The sequence below is a fragment of the Odocoileus virginianus genome, chromosome 3, assembly GCF_023699985.2.
Source record: "Odocoileus virginianus isolate 20LAN1187 ecotype Illinois chromosome 3, Ovbor_1.2, whole genome shotgun sequence".
Lineage (NCBI taxonomy): Eukaryota > Metazoa > Chordata > Mammalia > Artiodactyla > Cervidae > Odocoileus > Odocoileus virginianus.
The window spans coordinates 70,527,865-70,544,824 of NC_069676.1; positions in this window are offsets into that span (position 1 = coordinate 70,527,865).

Sequence of the window (16,960 nt, forward strand, 5' to 3'; positions counted from 1 at the left end):
TCTGCTGTATTTCCGTGTCTCTCAGCAGCATGAGGGATAGTCATGTGCTTAGTCGGTTTTCTTCTCTTATTAGAGAAGCTTAGCTTTGTTAAGCTGCCCGGTAATCCTTGACTGCCTGGTCATGATGGAGAGTGAGACGCTGAAAGGACACTTGAACTGCTGAATGTCTGGAGGAGGACTGCCTGTGCATTGAGGGATGATTGATGGTACCTCTGACCTCTACTCACTAGATAGCAGCCACACCCGTGTAGTCAGAAATGCTTCTAGACATCACCCAGTGTTCTTTGGGACCAAGGTCATCCCAAAGGAGAACAACTATTCTAGGACCATGTTAGTGCTTCGGATTGTTAGATGGGGGTGGGGGTGTGGCTGTCATTGTCATGATTTTCAGGTTTTTCCTCTTGGGCAGGCCAGATTCCTCAGAAAAGGGTCTTCCAGTCCCCTACTTGGAGGGCAAAGACCTGGCTGCCAGTGGTCTGGTGACTAGTGACAGAGGAAGCCTGAGATCTGTACTATTAAACCATTTCAGGGGGTATGTATCAAAGTGAAAGTTTCATCACAAAAAAATGTGTTGCCACAGGGAGCAGAGCACTGAACACATGGCTGTGATGCCTTTAACCTCCCTTGAGATGCTGAAGATAGAAAGGGTCAGAAGGTGACCAGTCGGGCGGGTGGTACCCACAGCATCCAGGGATTCCCATACCATCCTCTTCATACTGGAGTTAATACAGCTTAGCGATTCAATGATGAGTAGTATAGAGGACTGCTGTTGGAGCCAAGTTTTGCGTTTTATATAACAGTCTTTCTTAAGAGTGTACTGTTCGTCCAGTAGAGACCTAGATCCAAGATGTCAAACTCCTTGCTAGATTATGTTAGAGTTCCCACACAGCTCAAAGTCCTCAAGTTAGCATTCCTCTTGCATTACATTCACTTCTTCTGACTTAAGTCGGGTACCTCCATCCTCACCCCTCCTATCTCACCTCCAGTACTCCACTCCAGAAGTCATCTGTGTTAAGACTATCCAGAGGAGAGACGTGCCGAAATCTGGAGGTGTTGGGAAGGGGATCTGGGAATCTAGTTTCGTGCATTTTTCTCTACTGTCTTCGTCCCTTTCACCCAAGATTGGGCCATCTGGTTCTGAGCCTTTGGAGGGTTTGCAGAGTAAATTGCCTTGGTTCTCAGCTCTTGCAACCATTGGCTACAATCCAGCTCTGGGGGAGGGGGGGGGGGTGTTGATTCAATCCTTTACCATAGTTTCCTTGGTTTCCAGCTTCCAAAGTTTTGTTATTTTTGTTTCATTTTGTGTTCTTCCTGTCCTTGTTATTTTTGTGTCTTTATATATTTAACTAGGATTTTAGGAGGAAACAAAATTTCATACATGTATTCTATCTACCATCTTAAAAGGAAACATCATACTTTTGTTGATTTTATAGACTTAGATGGTGAATCTCCTCCTGACCATCTTTATGAGCTGAAGCCTCCTGGTTTTCTTATTTCTGTGCCTTCCATAACAGTTCTTGTGATCTTCAGGCTCACGTGAATTGCTATGCTTTTATTTATTTGGGAAAGTTAATACACTGGAGCATAATATCTTAGAAAAGGACATCCATCAGTTAATACAAGTGAAAACACCAAACTAACCTTTTAATTTTGGCTATTAATATTGCCTGCAGTCATCTGGAAAAAGTGATTTTTATTTTCTTATCATTTTGGAGTATCTTTTATTTGAAAAGATTTAAATATTCCTTGAGCTCCTGTGGACTTCTTACATTGCAGACTGCCAAGGCTAAGCTTTAAAATTGAGAACAATCAATTCTGTGATTCCTGCCAAGAGCAGTTCTTGAGAGATGATAAAGGGTCGGCATGGCATATTAACATTGTTGATCTAAAACAAAGCTAATAATTTTTATCCAATGCCCTGGTGTTCTTAAGTTAATGTCAGCTTCCTAAAAGGACACTAGAGTCTTGTGTATTTTCCATTTGTGAGATATAATTTAATTTTACTTAAGCCAGCAGTATTTGAATTTCCATTGCACAGGGTGGTACTAACTAAATGATAAGATGATAATACAAATCATATTAATCTTGTGTTACAAAAATGATCTGGATACCAAAATAGAGTACTTTGCTTTAGACAGCATATTGTTTTTCTGGGCGTTTTTAACAAACTACGACCAATATAGTGGCTTAAACAGCTCAAATGTATTATTTCATAGTTGCGTAGTTAACTCTGACACAGGTCTTATTGTGCTGAAATCAAAGTGTCTCCAGACTCCATTCCTTTCCAGAGGCTCTGGAGAAGAATAAGTTTTCCTGCTCATTTGGGTTGCTTGTAAATTCAGTTTCTGGCGTCTGTGGGAATGACGCCATTCTGGCGCCATTTTGTTGCTAGTTATAAACTGAAGGCTGTTCCCAACTTAGAGAGGCCACCACTTTCCTTGGTTCCTGGCCCCGTCCTGTCTTCAAAGCCTGCAGCGGCTTTGAGTCCTCAGGTCGAATCTTTCTAACCCTTCTGTCTCATATTTTGAACCATAGTTGGGAAAAGTTCTCAAGTTTTAAAGATGCATCTGAGTAGATGGGGTGTCTTCCAGTGATCCAGTACAATCTCCCCATCTCAAGGTCAGTAGCCTTCATCACATCTACAAAGTCTATTATTATGCCTTATAAGGTTCCAGGTGTCAAGGTGTGGACATCTGTGGGAACCATAATCTGCCAACTATGTATATTAGATAATAGTTCTGTAACTAAAAAATGGAATTATTTAGAATTGGCAGCTTGAAAACTCAAGGTAAAACGGTTCTAAAAAAGTATTCCATCATTTGCTTTAATTGTTAAGTGGTGGTTTGCAGAAACACAACCAGCTTTTGACACAGTTTCTTCTCCTCCCCAAATTTGATTATGTTTTATTTAATCTTTGATTAGGATTCTTTAGAATAAAAAGACTATACTTTTGTCCATTTGTAAATAAGGACTGCACCTACCCCTACCCCCAAGGTGACAAGACATTGGAATGGGGCAGATAAAAATGGGGCATCTTCTTCCTACTATTCTTAGACACTGCTGTTTAACTGGAAACCAAGTTAAAATAGAGATACTGAATAGCGTAAGAGGCAATTATTGCCTTTCTTTGCTATCTCTTAAACGTAAACTTCAGCGTGCGATCCTTAGGCAAACTGGCAATATTGTCTACTGTCTTTTTATCATCCTCCAAAAAGCTGTTGATTATCTTGGAAGGGCTTCAAAAGCAATTAAGAGAATCCCTTATGTCAAGTTACATTTCAGACAGGACAAATTAGATGTATGGGGAAATGTCCTGATAAAGTACTCGAGAAATAATGAATCTTTGTACAGTTTGTAATTGCTCCTACAAAAAATTTACAACTTGAATGAGGCTGTTAACCTGGGACTGGAAGCTCAGAGAATTTTTTTTTCCTATTAAAAATGCAAATACCTCATGAAAATGAGCCCAGAGCATTTTTAAATGTCCAAACTGTAATTCAAAACATTATTTATTACATCTCTGTCCTGGCTTTTTACTGCATTAATAAGCTTCTTTATAAATGCTGATTTTTAAACCAGCAGCTCTGCAACAAAAAAAATGGCCAATTGGACTTACTAATGTGTGGGCCCTGAAGGGAGGCTCGGCTCCAGAATGAAGTGTGAGGGTCACCATCGATGCCACAAGAGAATGGGGGTGGATGGTGACTGAAGGCATTGATTTGTTTGAGTGTTCATGAGATTATTGTATTTGGTTTCAGCTTTATGCGTTAAAGATAGGTGATCTTCAGTCTGCATAACCCCATCCCTGTGGCTGCAGAACAGTACATGCTCCTGGGATGGCTTATCATGAATTGGTGGGGACAGAGCTTGGTGGTTTGGGTGCTGGAGGCTGGGGATACTCTGTCAAAAATAGGGATCATCTAGATAGAACACTTAATTACCACAATGCTGGGAAATTCAAATACAGTTTCCTTCCCTCATGAACTGCTCTTCTCCACTGACTAAAGTGATTTTCTTCCAGACTCCGTGGATTTTATCTCCCCTTTCCTAACTTTTGAAGTATGGGTGTACTCGCTGCTAATTTTCCTCCTGAGATAAACATTAGCAAGTGGGAAGTTTTTAGAGGGTTGTTATACAGTATTCATAGACCACTTTTGTTTGTAAAAGCATTTGAAGATTTCTTAAATATGAACTGTTTCCAAATAATCTTGTGCTCATTTTCCATCTTCTTGATCCAAAACCCATGGAAGCAAACCAATCATGAAGTTCTGCGAAAAGTCGTTGGAAGCCCCAGGCTCAGAACCCAGCTGTGGAGCATGAACTATTAGGTTCTGTGCTGCTGGAAGCTTTGAGTAGCTGAACCACGGGGACTGAAGCTCATTTAGGAATCCAAGTTGGTGCTTTGTTTCCAGAAGGCTTTGCCTGAGCCGAGGAAGGTAGACTAAACCTCTCATAGGAGTGCAGATTGTATAGAGTTGACTGTTTTACATGATTGCTTTTGAGATAGTTCAACAAAGTCATGCTTTTTCTGTTAAAAGACGAGAGAATAACAACAGCAGCAAAGCTGATGAAAAACTGCAGAATATTCCTATCCACAGGACAACTCTGATTTCCCAGTTTGTCTTCATTAATGTTCTTTCTCTCCATTGTCAACCATGTTCTCTCTTGGTGAGCTGCTCCCCACTCTCACCCTCAAATACAGTCACAGGTCATAACTGAGATCTCTGCACTATTTGTCTTGCCTTGATCTACCTTCCTCTGATTTACACCTTTATCATACTCCTTTCTATTTTCCATCAAAGTATGTTTGTCCTGATTCTCTCGAGTCAGAAGCTAACATTAAGTGTTTTACTTATATTATAAGTCCACCTACCCTCAAAATAACCCTCATGGGTAGTTACTGTTCTTGTGCTCATTTTACAGATGGAGGTAAGGGAGACAGTGAAGATAAGTGTTGTTGTTCAGTCGCTTAGTCATGTCTGACTCTTTGAGACCCCTCGGACTGCAACACTTCAGGCTTCCCTGTCCTTTACCATATCCCAGAGTTTGCCCAAACTCATGTCCATTGAGTGGATGATGCCATCCAACCATCTTGTTCTCTCTCATCACCTTCTCCTGCCTTCAATCTTTCCCAGCATCAGGGTCTTTTCCAGTAAGTTGACTCTTCGCATCAGGTGGCCAGAGTATTGGAGCTTTAGCTTCAGCATCAGCCCTTCCAATGAATATTCAGGGTTGATTTCCTTTAGGATTGACTAGTTTGACTTCCTTGCCGTCCAAGGGACTCTCAGCACCACAGTTTGAAGGCGTTAATTCTTCAGTGCTCATCCTTTTTTATTGTCTGCTCTCACATCTTTACGTGACTACTGGAAAACATAGTTTTGACTATACAAACCTTTGTAGGCAAAGTAGTGTCTCTACTTTTTAATATGCAAGTGTCTTTTAATTTCATGTCTGCAGTCACTGTCCACAGTGATTTTGAAGCCCCCAAAATAAACTCTGTTACTGTTTCCATTGTTTCCCCACCTATTTGCCATGGAGAGATGGGATTGGATGTCATGATCTTCGTTTTTTGAATGTTGAGTTTTAAGCCAACTTTTTCACTCTCCTCTTTTCACCTTCATCAAGAGGCTAATAATTCCTTTTCACTTTCTGCCATAAGTGTGATGTCACATGCATATGTGAAGATATTGATATTTCTCCGCACAGTCTTGATTCCAGCTTGTGATTCATCCAGCCTGGCATTTCACATGATGTAGTCTGCATATAAGTTAAATAAGCAGGGTGACAATATACAACCTTGACATACTCCTTTCCCAACTTTGAATCAGTCCTTTGTTCCATGTCCAGTTCTCACCATTGCTTCTTGCCCTGCATAAAGGCTTCTCAGGAGATGGGTAAGGTGGTCTGGTATTTCCATCTCTTCAAGAATTTTCCACAGTTTGTTGTGATCCACACAATCAAAGGCTTTATCATAGTCAATCAAGCAGAAGTAGATGTTTTTCTGGAATTCTCCAGCTTTTTCTGTGATCTAACAGATGTTGGCATTTTGGTCTCTGGTTCCTCTGCCTTTTCTAAATCCAACTTGTACATCTGGAAGTTCTCAGTTTACATACTGTTAAAGCCTAGCTTGAGGGATTTTCAAGCTACTTGGCTTGCATGTGAAATGAGTGCAATTGTGCAGTAGTTTGAACATTCTTTGGCATTGCCCCTCTTTAGGATTGGATGAAAACTAAGTGATAGGCATGTTAAGTCTCACAGATGGCAAGTGATGGCATCAGGATTCATGCCCAAGTGATCTGGTCCCAGAGATCATGCTGTTCATCTTTGCTTTTCACTGGCCATCAGATTTGGGGGAGCTAATTGTTGCTTTAGGCCAGGTCCTAAATGTAGAGTCTTGACCTTGCAATGGCTGTTTGATCTGAGACAAGTTAACTAACTTCTGTGAGCTTTAGTTTCCCCAGCAGTAAAATAGGGATATTTGTGTAAAGAAAACAGAAATAACCCCTATAAACATTCATGGCTATGGTAGGTCCTTGGAGAAGTTTAAAGTGTTAGCTAACCCTTTTGTCTTCCTTACTGTTCTCTACTTAATGCGGTAATCTGCAAATGAATCAGAAATGCTGTAATCAGCTGATTTCTGATGTTGATGGGGAAAGTGATTTATCACATTGCCTCTTGTAGTAATGTCAAGCATTGTGACTTTTCAGATTGGCAGACTTGTCAACACTTCAATCCATGTAAGCACGGACTATGTCTTTGAACTTGTATCACATCACGAGGTCTCAGATGTACTTGCTCTCAATCTGGAACTTTTATATTTCACTTTACATGTACTCATGGCTATGATCTTCTGGAAATGTTTTGAATGAAGAAATGAAGTGGAGCAGCACCCACCTGCTTGTGTGTTTGTATCATTTCATGAAGAGCTGGTGGGCTGGTCCGGTGCTCCAAGAATGGCAATGACCCATGGAAAATGCTTCGGCGGCCATCAGCATATTCCCTGGCCACAGGGCCAGCTGTTTCTAACTACACACTGTGTGGTGGGAAGTTCCCTTTCCAAGTTCCTTTCCTGGGAACCACACGGGCTATTAATTTTGTAATGGCAAACAGAACTGCAGATGTCTTGTGTGCAAGACTGGGTTGCAGGATAAGCAACCAGGATAAGCAGGATAAGCTTATCCCAGTTTCTGGGGATGAAATGGAAAGTTATCTTTTCTGTTACACGTATAACTAGTAGTCAGTGGAATGCACAGCTCTTACCAAGTTTTAGTTACACTTATTTATACAAGATAAGAATATGGATACTTGATTGTATTGTATTTGAGTACCTCCTCAAATAAGCCCTCACATTACTTTCATCTTCATTTTGATGACTCTGCCTCTATCCTCCATCTTTACTTAGCTTCACCAGGTGTACATCTGAGCATGTTAATATGCAGCCTTTTATTGAGTGTCTTGTAGTGTAACTTTCTGTGCACATGGGAATATAGGGGAGAACAGAGCATGAGCCCTGTCCTAAGAGATCATGAAATCTAGTAAGAGCTAAGAATCAAACGTGAAAATGCCACAAACATATTAATATTTTTAGAGCAACAGCTACTCGAAAACTCCCAATTATTTAGATATCCTTCTGGAGATAGGCTGTGCATAGACTGAGCATATATTCATACACGTACTCCTTCTTGAAAAGTAGCAGTTAAAAGCATGCTATTTGTATGTTGTTCAGTCCTCAGATCAGGAAGATCCCCTGGAGGAGAAAATGGCAACCCACTCCACTATTGTTGCCTGTAAAATCAAATGGACAGAGGAACCTGACGGGTTACAGTCCATGGGCTCCCAAAGAATTGGACACAACTGAGTGACTGAGCACATACATACTGTTGTATTCCTTGCTTTCTTCCACTGGACGGTGTGTTTTGTAGGTCATTTCATAGCTGTACATTTATATGTGCTCCATTATTTTTAAGAGCTTCATAGGATTCCATTAAATGGAAACCAATGATTTTCTATTATCACCTTACTGGTTTAATGCCAAATAGGTACATCAAACTTTATCACTGTCCTTAATCTTGAATTTAAATGAATTTTAATTGATTTTTGAATATATTCTCTTGTGGGGAATACTTTAGACACAGCAGTTTGGAACATCACTGAAACAAATGTCTTAGACTATTTCTCAAGACTCTTGAAGGGGATGACATACTTACTTGAATTTGTATTCTGGCTTGTTTGTTTAAAAAAGCAGCCTCTCATTAAATCACCATCATAGTAACATAACAAACAAATACTAATAAAGTATTAAAGGTCTTCTGAGTATGGAGTGACTGTTATATTTAATAAAGTGGTACCCTCATTTGTCATCTCCCCCGATAACATGGATGTAATCAGTCCCTACCCCACTTCTCTTCCCACATTTGAAACTGAGGCTTTGGCTTCCTCATTTTAGGTTTTCTTGTGTGTGTGTGTGTGTGTGTTTGGTAAGAATGCTTAGGATGGCAGCTACCCTCTTAATAAATTTTGAAGTATACAATACAGTCACGTTAATTACTGTACAGCAGATCTCTGCAACTTACTCATCTCGCACAACTGAGACTTTGTGTGCATTGATTAACAATTCCCCACTTCCCTCTCTCCTTAACCCCTGGCCACTACCATTCTATTAACACTCTCTGATCACATGAGCTCGACTGTTTTAGTTAACCTTAAGTGAAATCGTGCAGTAGTTGTCCTATGACTGGCATATTTTTCTTAGCATACTTTACAATCCTTCAGATTCTTCTATATCATACTGCAGGATTTCCTTCTTTAAAAAAATTTTTTTTTAAATGTGGACTATTTTTAAAGTTTAGTGAATTTGTTACAATATTGCTTCTGTTTTATGTTTTGGTTTTTTGGCCACAAGGCATGTGGGATCTTAGTTCCCTGGTCAGGGATCAACTCTGCACCCCCTGCATTGGAAGGCAAAGTCTTAACCACTGGACTGCCAGGGAAGCCCCAGGATTCCCTTCGTTTTAAAGACCGAATAATACTCCGTTGTATGATATACCACATTTTCTTTATCTATTACCTGTTGATGGATATTTGGGTTGTTTCCATGTCTTGGCTGTTGTAAATAATGATTCAGTGAAGCTGGGAGTGCAGATTTTTTTTGAATTCTGATTTCAATTTTTTTTTGCTAAATACCCCAAAGTGGGATTACTGGATCATACAATAATTCTATTTTTAATTTTTTGAGAAACCTCCATACTGTTTTCCATAGCAGTTGTACCCTTTTACATTCCTGTTAACAGTGTTTTGATTTTTTCACATCCTCACCACTTGTTACCTTTTACTTTTTCTGCTAATGGACATCGTATCGGGTATGAGATGGTCTCATGGTGGTTTTGATTTGCATTTCCCTGATAATTAGTGACATTGAACATCTTTTCAATATACCTGTTAGCCATTTGTATGTCTTCCTAACTCCTTATCAAGCTTTTCTACTATTACTTTCTATGGTAGAAATATTTCCTACAAATATTTTCTACCATTCTATGGGTTGCCTTTTCACTCTGGCTTTCCATTCTCGTTTCATTTTCCTCACTCTAGTTTCTGCTCTTGTTTTTGTTTGCTTGTTTTAAGGCAACAAAAAGGATATGCTCAGCAAATTTTGCTAACTGGCAACTTTCATATTTTTAATACAGCAGTAGCTGATGCTCAATGTTTTGGATGTTCTGAAGTGCCTTGTATGACCTAAGTTGTGCTAATATGACTTCTCCGTGGAACTTGCACTGTGACTGTCAGAAGAAAGCTGACATCCATGTTAGTTTGTTTTGTTCTACAGAAACACCCTGCCAGTGCAGGAGATGCAAGAGATGCAGGTTTGATCCCTGGGTTGGGAAGATTCCCTGGAGAAGGAAATGGCAACTCATTCCAGTATTCTTGCTTGGAGAATCCCATGGACAGAGCCTGGTGGGCTATTATAGTCCATGGGGCTGCAAAGAGGAAGACACAGCTGAGCACACACATACATATATTGCCTTTATTTATTACCTATATTTTATTTTAAGTTTTTCTAGTGCACTTATTGGGAGAAGGCAATGGCAACCCATTCCAGTATTCTTGCCTGGAAAATCCCATGGACGGAGAAGCCTGTCAGGCTGCAGTCCATGGGGTTGCTAAGAGTCGGACACAACTGAGCGACTTCACTTTCACTTTGCACTTCCATGCATTGGAGAAGGAAATGGCAACCCACTCCAGTGTTCTTGCCTGGAGAATCCCAGGGACGGGGGAGCCTGGTGGGCTGCTGTCTATTGGGTCGCACAGAGTCGGATATGACTGAAGCGACTTAGCAGCAGCAGTGCCCTTATGATGGTGCTGAACTCCTCTCCTCCCTGCCTGTGGTCATACGATACATACCTGGCCAAAGAGATTGGATCAGAGATGGACATATGACCTAAGTTGTGTTAACATGACCTCTCCGTGGGACTTGTACAGTGACTCTCAGGAGTTTTCTCGTTTTTCTTAGGCCAAACAGTTCTGAGGGTAAGCATCAATGGCCATCTTAGCCACCATGTATAACCACTTGCCTAAGAAGAACAGAGGCAAAAGTTTGAGCAACAGATTTGAATTCCTTATGAAATTCCTTGAACCCTTTGATTTGGCTGTGCTTGGAGCCAGCTTCATTGCCTTGAACTTTCCGTTAAGTTTCTGTGGAGAAATGACTCATTCCAGGGCTGAAATAATGAGATACGCAGAGGTGTCAGAAAGCAAGGAAGGGCCCCCCAAAATAACAGAGGTATGTGAAAATTACACAGAAATCAACTTGAAGGATTGCCCAATGGCCAAATCTGGGGCAAATTTAGCAATAAAACAAAAGAGAAGCAGGCCTCTATATAATAATTGGTTAACATTCTTCAAGCTTCTCAAGGTTAAGAGAATAAAGTAAGTTGAGGGGTTTTCCCAGATGATGGAGACCAAGAAGATATGAAACTTAAATACAATGTGAGATCCTGGGCCAGAAAAGAGATGATTACCAAAATTTGAATCAGGTTTGTAAACTAAGGTATATTTTTATCAATACTAATTTTCTGATTTTGATAATTTTATGATAGCTAATTTTATACTTGGTGAAGCTGGCTGAAGGATATATGGAAGTTAATATTTTTGTAATTTCATTTGGAAATATAAAATTATTCTAGATAAATGTTATTTAGAATTAGTCTCAATATGGACTTCCTCTGAAAATAATTAGCACTTAGAATTCTCCTCTTTGTTGTCATTTTAAGTTATTTTATGTCAGTTTTCTCTCATCTGAAACCAAACATATCTTAATTTAATAAAATATATTTATTTTTGTCTGATTTTCATTTCAACCCTGTAATGCCATGCTTATTATCTTCATTTTCAGATCATGAAACTAAGCCTTAGGTAGTTTAAATAATTTTCTGAAGATCACATAGTAAGTGACAGAGCCAGGATTTGAATCTATGTCTGCTTGACCTCAAAATCTTATGCATATGAGAAAAATAATCAACTAACTAAATCATCCATCTTATTTTAAAACAGACTGTGTTTTCAAAACTTTGTCTTGTTCCAGAGGAGACTTGAGACAGAATGCTTGCGACTTGGGGGTAGGTTAGAAGAAATATTGGAAAGATATTAGAAATGTTTTGGTGTTTGTGTTTTGTAAACACACAGCAGAACTCTGTAATTTATATGGTGCAGGAGGGCATGCAAATTAGTCTCAATATGGACTTCTTCTGAAAATAATTTGCATTTGGCAGACAGTAAGATCAAATAAATCAGATAACTAAGGCATTTGTCCAATGGGATAAATACTTCGTTCAAACCTTTGATGAACTGGGGTTTTTTTTGTTATTTTTTTAAAATATGGGAGTAGTTTAAGGAAAAGCAAACAGTGGGGCATGTTAAAATATCCATTAACTAAACACTCGGAAAGGGTATAAAATGCCTCCAGCTGCCAAAAAACAATTAGGCTGCAAATATGCCTTTGGTTACCTAACCAGACAGTCCCTAAACACTTAGTTCTAATTAATTTTCTTCATTACACAACAATGCCTCTCCTAATTACACTAGAGAAATTCCATAAACCTACTAGCTATTCAAAGTCTTTATTGAGCAAATTATTCTGGTAGGTCCCTATTAGAAGCAGATTCTCACTCTAATTTATATATACCATATCTCAGAGGACGCGGGCTACTTGGTAAACCACTGTCAGCTAAGCAAACTAATCTTGTATGTGACAATATTCCAAATTAGGAATTTGAGTGTGATGGAAGGTCAAGGTTGAATAATTGAAAACGTACCAAGGTAAAGGTGAGTACAAGCACAGAGCGTCTGAATCCTACATGTGTTGCTCAGGTTTGTGATCCCTGGACCAGCAGTAGAGGCTGACTCAGGGGAACCAAACTGCTTTCACTGAACTCAAGTGCAAAAGGCTAGGCAGCAGTAGTGTGCAGCTGCAGAAGCAATGCAGCAAGGATAATAATTGGACTGAAGGGGTCAGATAATACAAACTTTCAAGGGTAGTGTGTGTGCGTGCTCAGTCGGTAAATTATGTCTGACTCTGTGGCCCCAGGGACTGCAACCTGCCAGGCTCCTCTGTCCATGGGATTCTCCAGGCAAGAACACCAGTGTGGATTGCCATTTCCTCCTCCAGGGAATCTTCCTGATCCAGGGACTGAACCTGCGTCTCCTGCATTGGCAGGCGGATTCTTTACCATTGAGCCACCTGGGAAACCAAGACCCTAAAACTGTCTCTGCATGTGTGAGGGCCCTGTAAGGTGACATAAGTCAGAACTAGAAGTCCCCAAGTCCCTGACCAGGGCTGTTTACATGACACCGTGTCACTGTAGAGAGAATTGGGATAATTTATCAGAGCTTATTAGCTGATTGATGACAGTGTTTGTAAATTGGGTCAGAGTCTGATCCTTGGAAATCCATTTTTGGGTTCCTTTCCTAGCCACATAAAAACCTATGATCTTATTAACAGTTATCACAGTTTTAGAGGATGGCCTGTGAGACAGTCGGTACAAATGCATCCCTGGTATCAGAGCTCAAAGCCAACTGATGGTATTTTAGCAGCATCACTTCTTTTTTGTTTTTCATTTTTATTGGGGGTATAATTCAAATGCATCCCTGGTATCAGAGCTCAAAGCCAACTGATGGTATTTTAGCAGCATCACTTCTTTTTTGTTTTTCATTTTTATTGGGGGTATAATTGATTTATAGTGTTCTGTTGGTTTGTACATAGCAGTGAGCAGCTTTACTTTCTTTGCTTGGAATGTGCTGATTAACTGACCATTTCAACCTAGGCCTGGGGACCTGCTCTTTTTTTTTTTTTTAAACGTGAATTTTCTCTCATGCCATTAGATTAAAAAATAGCCTGGAGTTTTGCTACTCAGAGTTTATGAGCCAGCAGCATCAACATCTCTTGGGAGATTTTTCACTCCCAAACCTACTGAAACAATCTGCATTTAACAAGATCTCCAGGTACTTCATACATGCCCTGATGGGTGAGCAGTACGGATCTAGAGCAGTGGTCTTCCAGTTTCAGCAAACCCCAGACTCGTCCTGAGGGTACCTCATCCCCAGACTTTCTGATTCACAGCTTCTGGGCTGAGGCTGAGAAAGTGTGTTTCTAACAGGTGTCTCAGGAGGCTTCTGAGACATCCAAAACCTTCTTGTATTCTGACAATAGACTCTGATTGGCCAAGGACTTTGGGGATTTGGAGATTCCGTTGCTATAGGTTTTGGCAGCCAAGGGCTCTACCAGAGTTATTTTTCCCAAAGTGTTGGTTGTGAAGTCTTTTAAAGGTGATTCTAGAAATTCTACATGTTTGAGGATGCATTGGGTCAGTGGTTCCCATCTTTAGCAGAAGATGGACTTCCCCGGTGGCTCAGACAGTAAAGAGCCTGCCAGCATTGCAGAGGACATGGGATCAGTCCCTGGGTCGGGAAGATCCCCTGGAGAAGGAAATGACTACCCCCTCCAGTGTTCTTGCCTGGAGAATTCTATGGACAGAGGAGCCTGGCAGGCTACAGTCCATGGGGTTACAAAGAGTCAAACACGACTGTCGACTAACACTTTCACTTTTTCCCTTTTATTAACAGATTCCTGGTCCCCACCACCGACCCCCACCCCCTAAATTAGTGGGCCTTGGATGAGGTCAAGAAATCTGTATTTTTAATAAACATCCAGATGATTCTGAGACAGGCAGTTGATAGACACACTCTGAGAAACACTGATTTAAATGCTGAACATCTTAGGGAGAGAGCAGAATTTTGTGCCCTCTCAGCAGCAGAATTGCAGTGTTCTCCCAACGCGGCAGCGAGCGCCTCTCATAATTGAGCAACTGAAGCAGTTCCAGGAAATCAGTCCACTGAGCCCTTTCCTCACTGAAGCCCCAGTAGAACTTGCTCACTCCTTTCTTAATTATGTCTGGCCAGCAGTGAGCACTCCAGCCGCTGTGCTCTTTAATCCACTTATCCATCTTACAACTCCAATTAACCAGGTGCAGCCATCCATCTGGCTAATACGAGGACAAGCTGTTAATTTGTGAATGAAGAAAAGGTCTGCAGACAACAAACAAACGAGCAAGGAACTTCAGAAGATAACATTTACCCCAATCCTTGAGAAACAAGGTGAAAGAACAGAAATTCATTTGTTATAATAAAGGAAGGAAATGCAGTTTGGTGGAGGGAAATGAATACAGAATTTAGGCGACTTGGGGACCATGTGACTTGTCCTAGGTCATCTCTGAACTTTGTATCTCTACCTATTAAATAGGGAAGTAATAGGACTTAATTTTCATTTCAGGGAAGTTAGGAGGGTCCACTGAGATCGAGTGAGACAAAGCAATTTGTAAAATGCAACAGAAATATCCCTGTTTGTTTCTGTGCATTTATTTTATATGTGTATATGGGGGAATCTCTTTCCATGCACATCTGATACTTTATGAATAGTGTTTTCTATCAAGCAGATTGTACACCTTGATTACATGCTAGCTTTACTATTTTATTGACTTCAAGTTTTTTTGTTTGTTTTAAATAATAAAAGATTCCCCCATCCCTTTCAACCCCAGTCTTAAAATGTAAGTGTGCATTCGAACACATTACAAATGAAATGTGTCCTCAGCCCCTTAGTGTGATGGTATTTGGAGGCAGGGCTTTGGGAGGTAATTCGATTTATACTATGTCTTGAGGGTAGGGCCTTCCGTAATGGGATCTAATGCCCTTATAACAGGAAGAGAGAGCGCATCTAGGAAAGGCCATGTCAGTATACATCAGGAACGCTGCTGGGACTTCCCTGGCGGTCCAGTAATTAAGCATCTGTCTTCCAATGCAGGGGCCGAGGGTGCCCCTCCTGGTCTGGAACTAAGATCCCACTTGCCTCCCAGGCAATTAAGCCCAACTAGGGAAGCCTGAGCAGGGCAACTGCTGAGTCTGCATGCTCTAGAGCTTGTGCTCCACAGGTAGAGAAGCTCCATGCTCCGCAACAAGAGACACCCCAGGCCCCACAAGGAGGAGCCTGCACGCCATAATGAAGATCCAACGCAGCCAAAAAAGCGGCCATGTACAAACCAGGAAGAATGCTCTCACTGAGGACCGGATCTGCCAGCACCTTGATCTCGGACTTCCCAGCCTCCAAAACTGTGAGCAACGAAAGTTTGCTGTTTAGATCCTCCCTCCCGCCCCCATCAGTCTTGGTATTTTGTTGTAGCAGCCTGGGCTAAGACAAAAGCAGTCCCAGGAGAACTCCTGAATCCAGATGTCTGGGTGCACTGCCTGAGTTCTGATTCAGGAGGTCTGGGAGGCGCCTGAGAACATGCATTTTTAATAAGATCATTTGAATTTGGCTGGTTGTGGACTGCATTTTTGAGGACTGTTGCATTAAAATGAAACTTGCCCTCATTACAAAATAAAAGCTTTCTTTAATTTAAAATGTTAGTATTCTCCACCTAATAGTTATCTCTGGTCTCCAGTTTAAAAGGGATCTGACTCCAGACCTAGAGCTAAATGAGAAGCAGTATAAAATGTACACCTCGTGACCTTTCATCACTTGCATCAACAGAGCTGAGCTAAGCACATTTTATCTCTTAACATGTCATTTAAAAACATTTTTTAAAAGCCTTCAAACTACCCCAGGAGTTTATGGTCAATCTGGGGAGACCAAATATACCCTGCAAAACATTTTGCAAACTGAGCAAAATAAACTATAAATGCAAAATAGTATTGCTTAAAGTTCCCAGGTAAGAATGCCATCACATTCCTAAAGGAAGGAATTGAGATATAAATGCCAAATGCTCTGAAAATCTTCCTTTTTATTACTTCAGTGTTTGGTTTTTTTTAATAGCTAGCTAGAGGCAAATCTTTTGACTTGTGCTCAGCCAGAGTTGGGGTAAAATTTTGAGGCACTTCCATTCGCCTCACTGTCTGCCCTGTGTCATTAAAGTCTGGAAGCACTATTTCTAGGTGTGATCTGTGGGTTATCTGCTGCAGAATTGCCTTAGAAACCTATTCAACATACACAATAAAAATGACCTACTAAAAGGGAATCTTTGAAGAGAGGTCATGGAAGTATCCCATTTAGGTAGCTCCTCCGGTGAATCTCGTATATATTTGTATACTTTGAGAGGACACACTCCAGAAACTTCTCCCCAACCCCACCCTGGGAATCTAACTTTGGGATTACCATATGTTCCTGAAATGACCCTATGTGGTAGGCGTTAAGTAAACTTGCAGCTGTAAGGAGATTTTGTTTCAGTTTGAGACAGTTTGCGGGTGGCACTTGATCCTGCCTGTGACAGGAGCTTCCTCCTTGCAAGAGATCTGTGATGGGCAAAAGGCAAGGGAGGCAAGACTCTAACCCATACATTAAGAAAGGTATCCAAAGGGAGAGGAAAGGATCAGGTTCTGAGGATAGTCAGAAAAGCCCTGTTGCTCTTGGTTGGCTCCA